Here is a 12841-nt window from a genome sequence, read left to right as displayed (position 1 = left end):
CGACTTCGGCTCAGGTCATGAGTTCATGGTTTGTGAGTTCGAGCCCCACATTGGGCTCTGTGCTGACAGCTTGGAGCCTGGAGCCAGCTTCAGATTCTGTGTCTCCGGCTCTCTCTGCCCCTCCCCCACTTGTGCTCTGTCTCTCTCTATCAACAATAAATAAAATGTAAAAAAAAAAAGTATATCTCCTTGTTAAAGGATAAATGCTCAATGTGGACCACAAAGACTTTTGAAATATTAGTAAGTGGACTAGTCAGAACAAAATTAGAAAACCATATATGGACAATCTACAAAATATGAAAGCCTTAGATTCCTGATTGTATATAAACCTTATATTGGAATTGTATATGTGAAGTTAACATAATTATGAATACAGAATAAGTATTATATGTACAATGCCATCTACCAAGATCTTTTATGTTGAATAATACCATTTTTCTTCTATTTAAAAGAAAATATGTCATTCAAGAAGAATTTAAAGCTAATATTACATGTCAACTGTACTTCAATTAAAATAAACTTTTCTTTCCTGTTGAATGCTGGTATGTGTATAAAAGACTTCTGTTAATTTTTGATCAGCAGTAGAGTATGAAAAGGTGTTATTATACATATTTATATATGACATAGATACATGAAAGTGGGCAAAAGAAAGTAGTCATGGCTTCTTACAACATTCACTATGATTTAAATAGTGGTTTTTGGTGACTAAACCACCCCCTTCTTCCATATTGTTATTGTGTTCCCTAATTAAAGCCTTAATGCCCAGTACCTCAGAATATCACTATTTTTGGAAATAGGGCCTCTAATGAGTAATTAAGTTAAAATGAAGCCATTAGAGTAGGCCCTACTCATATGGGACCAGTGTCCTCATAAGAAAAGGAGATTAGGACACCAGGGATGTATGTGCTCAGAGGAAAGACCGTGGGAAGAGGCAGCAGGAAGATGACCTCAGAGGAAGCCAACCCTGCTGGCACCTTGATCTTGGACTCCCAGCCTCCAGAAGTGTGAGAAAATAAATTTCAGTTTCTTAAGCTACCCAGTTTATGGATTTTGTTATGGCAGCACAGCAAACTAATACACACACTACTGCTCCTTTTCACTGGGACACTTCATAAAACTGAGTGTCCAAGTCATAAGTACTCTAGGGGCACCTGGGTGGCTCAGTCACTTGAGCATCCGACTTTGGCTCAGGTAATGATTTTGTGGTCTGTGAGTTCAAGCCCCATGTCAGGCTCTGTGCTGACAGCTCAGAGTCTGGAGCCTCCTGCAGGTCTGTGTCTCCATCTCTCTCTTTCTCTGCCCTCTCTCTTTCTCTGCCCTCTCTCTTTCTCTGCCCCTCCCCCATCCTCTCAAAAATAATAAATAAACAAAAAAATTACTCAGGGCATCTGGGTGGCTCAGTCAGTTAAGCGTCCGATTTCGGCTCAGCGGTTTGTGAGTTCGAGCCCCACATCGGGCTCTGTGCTGACAGCTCGGAGCCTGAAACCTGCTTTGGATTCTGTGTCTCCCTCTCTCTGACCCTCCCCCACTTACACTTGCTCTCGCTCTCTCTCTCTCTCAAGAATAAATATTTTTTAAAAATTATAAGTACTCTATAACCTAACAGTATGATTCGGGGTATGTTGTATTGTGTACCATTTCTGTATATTTCACCTCGTGATAGGATAGTAAGAAATACTTTAATAAGGATTTTATAATTCAGAAATGTAGAGACTTTTTTCAGAAAGAATAATTCATTTTTACAAATAAAATCCACTCCGTGGTGGGCAGTAGATATGCTGTAAATTTCTATGTGAATATCTGTGGCATTAGAAGTCAACTTGTTCCTAATTTGTTAATTAGAGACGGAGCTTCATTCTTCTGAAGTGAGTTTTAGTAGAGGTTTAGGAATACAGAAAAAAAATGTGAGGTAGTGTGAGAGCTCTCATTCGGGAGCCAGCTAGATCTAGATTGTGGATTTGCTTTGAGTCTTACGGTCTCTTCTGTGAATTAGAATAGTGCTGTGATTTCTTGGGTTATTGCAAGGATTACACAATGTAATACATGTATGGTGCTCATAAGATGTTAGCTGTGTTTAGATTTTTTAAGTGTATAATTGGAGTTCCCATTGTAATTAGACAAGAGAAACAATTCACTGTGATCAGGGCTTTGATGGAAGGAGATAGGACTGTGGGGGTTGCATGCATCATTCTTTTTCATTCTTAGAAGCAAGTGTATGGGCCTGGAACCACCACCCTGCATTGTTCTGTATTAAGTCATTTTGTTTAGAGGTTGCTTCTACAAGTGTACTACTAATGTCACAAAAACTAAAATAGGTGACATTGGCCTAGTTCTCTGGGAGTGAGAAAACTGATGTCAAAGCCTGGAAGGATGGTGACAAACTGGCAAAACGTACGGTAAAATTGTCTCCTCTACATAAGCCTACTGTGCTGACAGCTCTAGAAGATATTAGAAAACAGAATGTTAGTAATATTTGTGGTTGATACTTGCTGCCTTTGGCAAGCTACGATAAGAAAGAGAGAAACTCAGGCAAAATCAATGATTGACAAGCCAAAATGAAAGCAAATAGAATCCAGACATTTGGGATCTTACAGAGTTCAAGAAAAACCAACTATTCTAGACTTCATATAAGAACAGAATGTTTTAAAAGACTTTAAACATCAACAACCTGATAAACCTTTTCAGTGAAATAAAGGGACTCGGAAAAAAGATCCTGTTAAGAGGCTGAAATCTCATTCAGGTCTGAGATCTTCAAAGTTACAGCCTCATCTGCCCCCCCAGCTCCATGGTACAGAAGCTTAGCTTTAGTCAGCTGCAGCTAAGAAGATGGGCTTCCATGCCCAACCTAGCTCCTGCTTCTACCTAGAGGCTCAGCCCACGGCAAGGAAGGCCAAGTATACCGGGGCTCTGACCCCACCCCCCATGCTCTAGCCTGTAGGGCAGATGTTCTGTCCAGGGCCACGATGAAAAGACGGCAAACTCTCATTCTACCAGGCCCCACTTAGAAGGCAAAGGTTCTATCCCGGAAGGAGTGAATCAGAAAGACCTTGGGTCTCCATTCCTCCCCCCAAATCCCACCTGTAGGGTTGAGTTTCCATGTCAAGAGGAGAAGTCCTGGAGTTTCCTCAGCTCCACTTGTAGGACACGCGTCACTCCAGGAGAAACAGGCTGTCCCTTCCACCTCCCCTATTGCTCCAATGCAATAGATTAGACACCTGTCCAGAGGGAAGGCAAGAAGGGAAGGCTGGAAGCTCCACAGAAGGAGCTGACTTTGGTCCATAGTGTGGAGGAATGCATGACTTAGGCATTGTTGAAAATAGAGATACTAGTTGTAAGCAATTCCAGTTCTAACAGTTCTATAAAACAAGTAATAACAAATGAAACAGCAGGCCATCCAGGAGTTTAACGGAAAGAACCACAGAAATAGCTTAAAAAGGGCCTTGTAAGATAATAGTTACAATAGTCCCTGTCCAGAAGGCTGGGTGCATGTCTAGGTATCACACACACATCAAGGACCAGCCAGAGCAGGCATGTGAAAGGCACTAGTCACTGACTAAACATGGGGAAGACTTGAAGGAGTCCCCCAAGTCATACACAGATCCATTAACAAAGAGTAGAAGCCTTACTGGCTCAAGAGGCTTAATTAAGCACAACCTCTGACTGGCTAAACATTAAGTTTTTTGAGCCAGAGTGACTTCTAGGAAAGCACATAGGAGAACTGAGCAGTGATGTCAGAGGCTACACACTGTAGGGGAAAATAGACTCCACAAAATTAGCCCAGGGAAGCCATTAAGCAAACCAACAAAATTAACAAAACAGAGCAACATCAATAAGCCCTGAGAGGGGTGCATCATAATCCAAAGTGGCTACACAGTATTATCTCAAAAGCTATGAGCGATACAAAGAAACAGTACTATAACCCTATACAGGAAAAACAGTGACAATAGAAACTACTTTGAGGAGGCCCAGATTTTGAACTTATATGGCAAAGATTCCAAAGAAGATACTATATTTTCAAAAAGCTAAAGGAAATTATGACAGTAACTCATCAAATAGAAAATATCAATAGATAAAAATTATTTGAAAAAGCCAAGTAGAAATTCTGGTGTTGAAAGGTACAGTCCCTGAAATGAAGATTCACTATAAGGGCTCAAAAGTAAATTTAAGTCAGCAGGAGAATCAGGAAAATTGAAGATAGGTCATTAGTATACAATCTGAAAAAAGAAAGGGAAAAACAAAGAATGGAGAAACTGAACTTTCTTGTCAGACATAGAAAAATCTTGGAAGTTGTCAATCCCATTTTTACAACAAGAAAAACAATCTGAACAAACTGGAAATCAACAACTCTTCTTGGATCTTGTAGGGAATTGAAGTCACAGGACAGACTACTACCATGAAAACTAGAGAGAAAGGCAGATACTCAGAGGTTGTAGGGAGATGATGGCTAAAGGGTATAGAATGTCTTTCTGAGGTGGTAGCTACACGTGTCTGTGAATATCCTGAAACCACTGAATTGTACACTTTGAATGGGTGAATTGTATGATATACAAACTATATCTCCATAAATCTGTTTTTGAAAATTGAATTGTTGGGGGGCACCTGGGTGGCTCAGTCAGCTAAGTGTCCGACTTCAGCTCAGGTCATGATCTCATTGCTCATGAGTTCAAGCCCCGCATCAGTCTCTGTGCTGACAGATCAGAGCCTAGAGCCTGTTTCAGATTCTGTGTCTCCCTCTCTCTCTCCCCCTCCCCTACTCAAGTTCTCTCTCTCTCGCTTTCCAAAATAATCATTTTAAAAAATGAATTGTTGGATCTCTAACATAAAGAGATATATTTTACAGTTCGAAAGAGGGGAGAAGAAAGAAATTATAGGGGAATAGGGAGGTATTTGTGTGTGTCCTCTTGGTTTCGTCAAAAGACAAAATTATGTAAAGCAACAATTATAACACTGTATTGTTGGGTTTCAACCTATAGAAACATGTGACAACAATAGCACGAAGTAGGGGGAGTGGAGCAAATTTTCTATATATCATTGGGATTAAATTAATATTAATCTGAAGGATATTATGATAAATTACGAAACACTCTCTAAGCCCTAGAGTAACCACTGAGGAAATAACAAATAGTTTAAAAATCAATAGAAACTCTGCCCTCAAGAATGGAGAGCATCTGGGGCACCTGGGTGGCTCAGTTGGTTAAGCGTCCGACTTCGGCTCAGGTCGTGATCTTGTGGTCTGTCTGTGGGTTCGAGCCCTGCATCAGGCTCTGTGTTGACAGCTCAGAGCCTGGAACCTGCTTCGGATTCTGTGTCTCTCTCTCTCTCTCTGTCCCTCCCCTGATCGTGCTCTGTCTCTCTCTCTCAAAAGTAAATAAAGATTAAAATAATAATAATAATAATAATAATAATAATAATAAAAGAATGGAGAGCATAACTTCTCAGTCCTTAAGTGTGTGCTGTGCAGTGGCTTCCAAACTGGATAGTGTAGAAAGAGAGGGGGAAAGAGTAACTTTGCAGTGGAGAAGTATGACAAACGCTGCCTCAGACACATCAATGTTGATATCAACACTGGTAAGTCATGTTGATACCACATCCCTTGCTATAATGTGAAATGGTGCTTGGCTTCTGTCATCTTCCTAAAATGCATAACTGCAGTCCAAGCATGAGAAAAATATCAGAAAAATCTCAATAGAAGGACATTCCACAAAGTTCCTGACCAGTCCTTCTCGAGACTGTCAAGGTTGTAAAAATAAGGAAAGTCACAGAAACTGCCTCCACCAAGAGGAGCCTAAGGAGACATGATGACTAATACAGTGTCCTAGAGGGTATCCTGGAACAGAAAAAGGACATCAGATAAAAGCTAAAGAAATCCGAATAAAGCATGGGCTTCGGTTAATAATAATGTATCAACATCGGTTCATTTATTGTACCATAGAATACAAATGTACCATAGAATATAATAAGTTGTTTTTTTTTTTAATCTGAGAGAGAGCGAGAGCAGTAGGAAGAGGGGCAGAGAGAGAGAGCGTGGAGCCCAGCGCAGGGCTCCATCCCCCAACTCTGGGATTGTGATGGGAGCCAAAACCAACTCAGATGCTCAGCCAGCTGAGCCACCCAGGTGCCCCATAATGTAATATGTTAATAAAAGGGAAACTACTTCGGATAATGGAATCAACAGTATATAAAATCTTGACTGTCAATCTACATACTACAGAATGCACAAATGGTATCCTCCAGAAAAGGAATCATCCGCTAGAAGTTCTTGAGAAAGCCCTGGGACGTGGAACAGAATTTAGAACAACAAGGCAGGGTAGGAGGTTTCCGGCCCCCTTCCTTTTTTACTAGAAGTTACTTGGGAAGCATCCTGACAGCTCCCCATCCACAAGATGTGATGAAAAAAGACAGAGTTGGCAAGATTGGGAAGACCTAAGTGTGAAGATTTGAGTGTGGCATACCTGGAGAAGAAGTTGGCATGAAGAATGGCATGGAGTGTGAGTCATGCTCTGAAGAGAGGATGTCCAAAGGTTGGGATGATGTGTCTAGGTGAGACGCATGAGAGAGCAAGGTTTTGTACAATGTGTTTCTGTGAGGTTAGATGGAATTCACCATGTGAATGGAGGGAGTGCAGGGGAAATGTGGCAAGGTGGGTACCGTGAGTCTGGGATTCGAGTGAGAGCGATTTTAGAAACATTTTGAAGCTGAGGGTCTTACCCTCCCTTCACCTCACAGACCAGCACATTCCCCTGGGTTAGACAAACGCTGATGAAAGACCCAGGCCTCCGTCTCTTTGTTTCCCCAGGTGGCCAGTTTTCCTTCTGGGCCTGGTTGGCTGCAGGACAGATTCTGCTGGGTCTTCGCCTCTTCCAGGGAGCTCTACATAAATGTTCATAGCAGCATTATTCCTAATAGCCGAAAAGTAGAAAGAGCCTGATTGTCCACAAACTGATGGATGATAAATCAAATCTGGCATATCCATATGATGGAATATTGTTTGGCCATGAAAAGAATTAAGTACTGATACATACCACAACATGGATGAACCTTGAAAACATTATGCTAAGTGGGACAAGGACCACACATTGCAATATTTCACTTATATGAAATGTCTCAATTAGGCAAATTCAGGGTCCAAGTATATTGGTGGTTGTCTAGAGGTGGGAAGGTTGGGGAGATACAGAGAGTAACTGCTAATGGGTTTGGTGGGGGGGAGTTTGGTGAAAATATTCTAAAAATGATTATGGTGATAGTTGCACCACAATAAAACCGTATAAATATATACTTTATAGGGGTGCCTGCATGGCTCAGTTGGTTGAGCATCCGACTCTTGATATCAGCTCAGGTCATGATCTCGTAGTCATGAGATGGAGTTCTGCATTGGGCTCCGTGCTGAGTGTGGAGCCTGTCTGAGATTCATTCTCTCTCTCTCTCTCTCTCTCTCTCTCTCTCTCTCTGTCTCTCTTCTCCCGTTCACACACTCACATGCTCTCTCTCTCTCTCAAAATAAATAATTTTTTAATGTATATGTTTTATATGGGTGAATTGTATGTATGTGAATCATATCTCAAGCTGTTCTATAAAAACGAAACCCAGATCTGGTGCTGGGTATGCTTGTTGCCACTGGAGTGTCACGGCTTCTAGGCCCTGTCAGCTGAGAGAGGAAAGAACTATATGTGTTTATACCGACTCCTGTATGTGCACAGGAATATCTCTGTGAATATCTCTCTGTGAATAGAGAGAATATCTGTGAATATCTCTCTCTGTATCGATCTGTGTCTACAGTAAGCCAAACATGATTTCACACTGTCTCTAGCTCTAATCCACTCGCACGTAGATCATCTTAGCCTTCCCTACATGCTTATCTGTAACCTGTCACTGCAACAGTGGGAAACCTGGTTCCCCCACCTGACACTCATTTATTTAATTGTTCAATTCCAGTATACATGTGTAGTGGTTCAGCATTATTATCCTGTACCCCGTGGAAAACAACTTTAGCAACTAGGTACAGTGTTTATGTTTACTGGCCTCTACTCTTACTCTTCTACTCATTTCCCAAGTCCATCAGGCCGACACCTTTTCCCCTCACCCCTACAGTGAGGTTACTTCATACATGTGTAATACAGTTAGATTCTTTTGTCAAAGTCTAAACTCCATTGTGAAATCCTCCTACTGCTCAAATTATGTTGTTAATTGATTACATTCAAGTTCATGGTTTGTGCCTTAAAGTGCTATGGGTTTCGACAATTTCACAGTATACCCATCATTTTAATGTCACATAAAAGTTTCACACCCTGAAAATCCCCTGTGCTTCACCTATTCAACTCCCCTGACCCCTCTAAATTTCTGAGAACCATTGCTATTTGTATTGCCTGTATAGTTTCCTTTTCCAGAGTCCTATAAATGGAATCCTATGGTAAGTAGCCTTTGCAGCTTGGCTTCTGTCACTTAGCAATATGCATTTAATATGCATTCATGTTTTTGTGTGGCTTGATAACACATTTCTTTTGTTGCTGGATAATATTCCATTGCATGGATGTACCAGCTATTTTTAGTAGATTTTTTTATTTAGAGCAATTTTAGGTTCACAGAAAAATTGAGCACAAAGTACAGAGAGTCCCCACACAGTGCATAGCCTTACCTACTATTCCTATCCTACACCGTGGCACATTTGTTACAATGGATGAACTTAGAGGAAACATCATAATCATTCAAAATCTATAGTGTTCACTCTTGATGCCCGGCACTCTGTAGGTTTTTACAAATGTAACATGACATGTATCCACCATTGTAATATCATACAGAATAGTTTCATTGCCCTAAAAAATCCTTTGTTATGTGCCAATTCACCGTTCCCTCCCCTTAACCCCTGAAAAACACTCATCTTTTTCTTCTTTCTTTCTTTCTTTCTTTCTATTTATTTATTTGTTTGTTTATTTTCAATTTACATCCAAGTTAGCATATAGTGCAACAATGATTTCAGGAGTAGATTCCTTAGTGCCCCTTACCCACGTAGCTCATCCCCCCTCCCAGAATCCCTCCAATAACCCTCTGTTTGTTCTCCATACTTAAGAGTCTCTTATGTTTTTGTTCCCCTTCCTGTTTTTATATTATTTTTGCTTTCCTTCCCTTATGTTCATCTGTTTTGTGTCTTAAAATCCTCATATGAGTGAAGTCATATGATTTTTGTCTCTCTCTGACTGACTAATTTTGCTTAGCATGATACCCTCTAGTTCCATCCACGTAGTTACAAATGGCAAGATCTCATTCTTTTTGATTGCTGAGTAATACTCCATTGCGTATATATACCACATCTTCTTTATCCATTCATCCATCTGTGGACATTTGGGGTCTTTTCATACGCTGGCTATTGTTGATAGAAACACTGACTGATCTTTTTACTGCATCCAGATTTTTGGCTTTTCCAGAATGTCATATAATTGGAATCATACAGTATATAGCCTTTTCAGGTTGGCCTCTTTCACTTGGTATATGCATTTAAAGTTCCTCTGTGTCTTTTCATGGCTTAATACCTCATTTCTTTTTAGTGCTGAATGACATTCCATTGTCTGGAAGTACCAGTTCTCTTCTATTCCTACTATTCCTACTATTCATTCCTATTATAGTGTATTTATTATATGCAGGTGCTGAATTTTGTTGAATGCATTTTCGGCATCTATACATATGATCACATGGTCTTTGTGATTCAGCCTGTTAATAAGATGCACATGCACACAGGGGAAGGGCACAGAGAGAGGGAGAGAGAGAATTCCAAGCAGGCTCCATGGCTTTGAGTGCAGAGCTCAACTCTGGGCTCTATCTCATGAACAATGAGATCATTACCTGAGCCGAAATCAAAAGTCAGATGCTTAACCTACTGAGCCACCCAGGCATCCCGAAATATTTTTTTAAATATGTGATTCATAGTACTCCCTGATTCAGATTGGCTTGTCACAACAGGTACTAATGGGTATCTGTTTTTACTGACAAGTTTCCCAACAATTAAAGGAGCTCTATTTTTCTAACAGCAAAAATATATGCTCATTGTGAGAAATCAGACATCCAACTGTAAAGAAGAAAATGAAAAGAAGCTGAATTCCACCACCCATTAAACACTATTTAGACATTTAATGGATTATCTCTTCATATGTATAGAGATATTTAGAAAACTTGGGGCATTGCTTATATGTTTATAACTAGAGTTTTAGCAGTATACCATAGACATCTATCTAATTATATTAAAATGGCTTGATAATATTCTTCTGTATGGATGTAGCACAATATATTTAGCCAAACTCCTATTTGGAGGCCTGGTTTGTTTTCAGTTTTTCAGTAATCTAAACAATGCTGAGATAAACCTCTGGTTTCTGGATTAGGAGTTTAATATGCAGTTTGAATTTTATCCACAAGGGGGAAGCAGACCACCATGAGTGGACAAGCTAAGTTTTAAAAGCAAACAACTAGAAAATTCTTTGGCATACATAAGCTCCTCCCAAGCTTGTGAGGTAGATATTAATATTTTCCCCCATTTTCTAGGTAAGGAAACTAGGTGGGGGGAGAGTAAGTGATGTAAGTGTACAGATTCTCACCACCCAGTGCTGTGGTGGGATTCAAAACTGCCCTCTGATTCCATAGAGCTGGCTCGCTTCATTCCCCTGCACTTCCAAAGCTGACAGCAATAAAGGATTCTCCCTACATTCAATTCAGTTCTAGGCACTGTGCTGGGACACCATGCAGAAATATATAGGAGAAGCCCTGCCCTTTAAGGGGTCATTATCAGGTGTGAGGACAGACTTCTACATAAATAACTGAAAGACTAAATGTCCACCAGAATGGAGAGAGCCCAGGAAGGCAAGAACGTTACTTTGCAGTAAGGCGAAGCTTTATAAAAGAGGCATGGTAACCGTAAGAGCTAAGGTTTAGTTACCATTTCCTCTGTAAGAGGCACCATGCTAAGTGCTTTATGTGCACTCATTAGAAATTCCCCATAGACTTGGAAGGGATTATATCTTTTTCACAGGAAAGAAAATTGATGGTCAGAGAGTTAAGAAACTGGCTATTTGTGAGAGAACACTGGAAATCACATCCTTCATATCAGTTTGACAGGACCTAATAGGGATGGTGGACTTTCAGCAGACAGAGCTCTGAAAGAGAATTCTAGGAGAGGAAACATGGAAATGAAGTCTTAGAGTCCAGAAATACAAGTACATTTGCAAATGCAAGGGGATCAGTGTGCCTGGAGGTTGAAAGAGGAGGAATCTGAAGAGATCAAAGCTAGAAGGAGAAAGCTGAGTCAGATTGGAGAAGTCTGGGAAGAGCAAGCCAAGGAGATCCTACTGGATTTCGTATTCAGGGGGGAACCAACCAAAGAGAATGACATGACCCATGCTTTATAAAGATTATATTGTTGGATTGCATAAGAAGACTAGTTAGGAGACTGTTAAAATAATCCTGGCCAAAGATAACCAGAGAAGGAATGAGGACCAAAAGACATTACTGAGATAAAATCCACAGGATGTGACATCTCACTAGACGTTGGAGGGAGAGAGGAGAACAGTATGATTAAAGTTTCCATGTCTGGGCAACAGGGAGAAGGTGAATATATATTCCAGAAGAGGGGCTGCAGGGAGGGAAGAAGAGATGAGGTCACTTTTCTTATGTGAGATTGAGGGAGCTCTGGTGGAGATGCTCCCTGGGAAGCTCAAAATAGGAAGCTGGTGCCTTAGATATGGTACCTGAGAATCACAAGATGTGGCCCCAGGAACCAGCTAGGGAGAATTTATACTTAAGATTCCGCAGGGGATGTTCTTACCCCAATAACCTGTAATTCCACTGCCAGATTTCTGTCACAGAAAAATAAAATCGCATGTGCACAAGGTGGATGAAGGATGTTCAGGCAGCATTGTCTGCGTCAGTGAAAGGATGGGTGAGGGGAGGAGCTAGCAAATAAACCATAAAACACCCACATTGTGCAGTGGTTAATAATTAATTAGATTAAAAATGATAGCATGGACAGATTTCCCAAACATATAGTGGATGGGGAAAGCAAATTGTAGCACAATAATGTGTCGTAATACTTATGGGAAAAAAAAGGTAAACCAAAAAAAAAAAAAAAAAAGCTGTCACATATATATTTTAAGCAATGAATGTGTAGGCAGAGAGAAAAGTCTGGAAGAATAAACCTACTGCTAATTATGCTAGAGAAGAGTTGTGACAAAAATGGAAAGCAGAAAGGGTGGAATGGGATTTTCACCTTAGTTATCAAGTTTTAATTTTATAAGAATGTAATCATGTATTACTTCTATGAATAAAAATTCTCGAACTGTTCAAAAATATATAGATCCAGTGGGACTAAGAGAGAAAGGAAAAGACAGGGACAGATTCTAAGACTCAAGGTAGGGCAGTATTATTGGGAACAGTGAGAGAAGTTTCTGGAAGTGCAAGTGGAACGGGAGGGGATCCTCCACACTCACCAGTTCCGGAGCAGAGACCAGCAGGATGAGCCCTGTGAGTTCGGCTAGTTTTCAACACCTTTCAATTACAGCCACAAGTTCCTGTGTCCTTGAAAGGTCACCACGTCCTACCACTTGCCTTGGAACTAGATGGTGTTTGTGCTGTTCTTTCTGAATTGTAAATATCCTCAGACTTTTTATCCAGTTCTTGTGTTTGGACATACCCTCCCTTTCCCAGAAATTCCACAGGGTTCTTGGTATTCTCATCCCAGTTCTTCAAACTGTCTATGAAACCTACTTCCTCTTATTCCAGCCCCAGCACATACCGGCCACATCTCTTTTTCTCCATTCAAAAATATTCCCATTCCAGGCTACTTGCTGTGGGAGGCTTTTAATGG

This window comes from Panthera leo, chromosome A1 (assembly GCF_018350215.1).
Source record: "Panthera leo isolate Ple1 chromosome A1, P.leo_Ple1_pat1.1, whole genome shotgun sequence".
In the NCBI taxonomy this organism is placed as follows: Eukaryota; Metazoa; Chordata; class Mammalia; order Carnivora; family Felidae; genus Panthera; species Panthera leo.
This window is presented reverse-complemented; position numbering follows the sequence as displayed.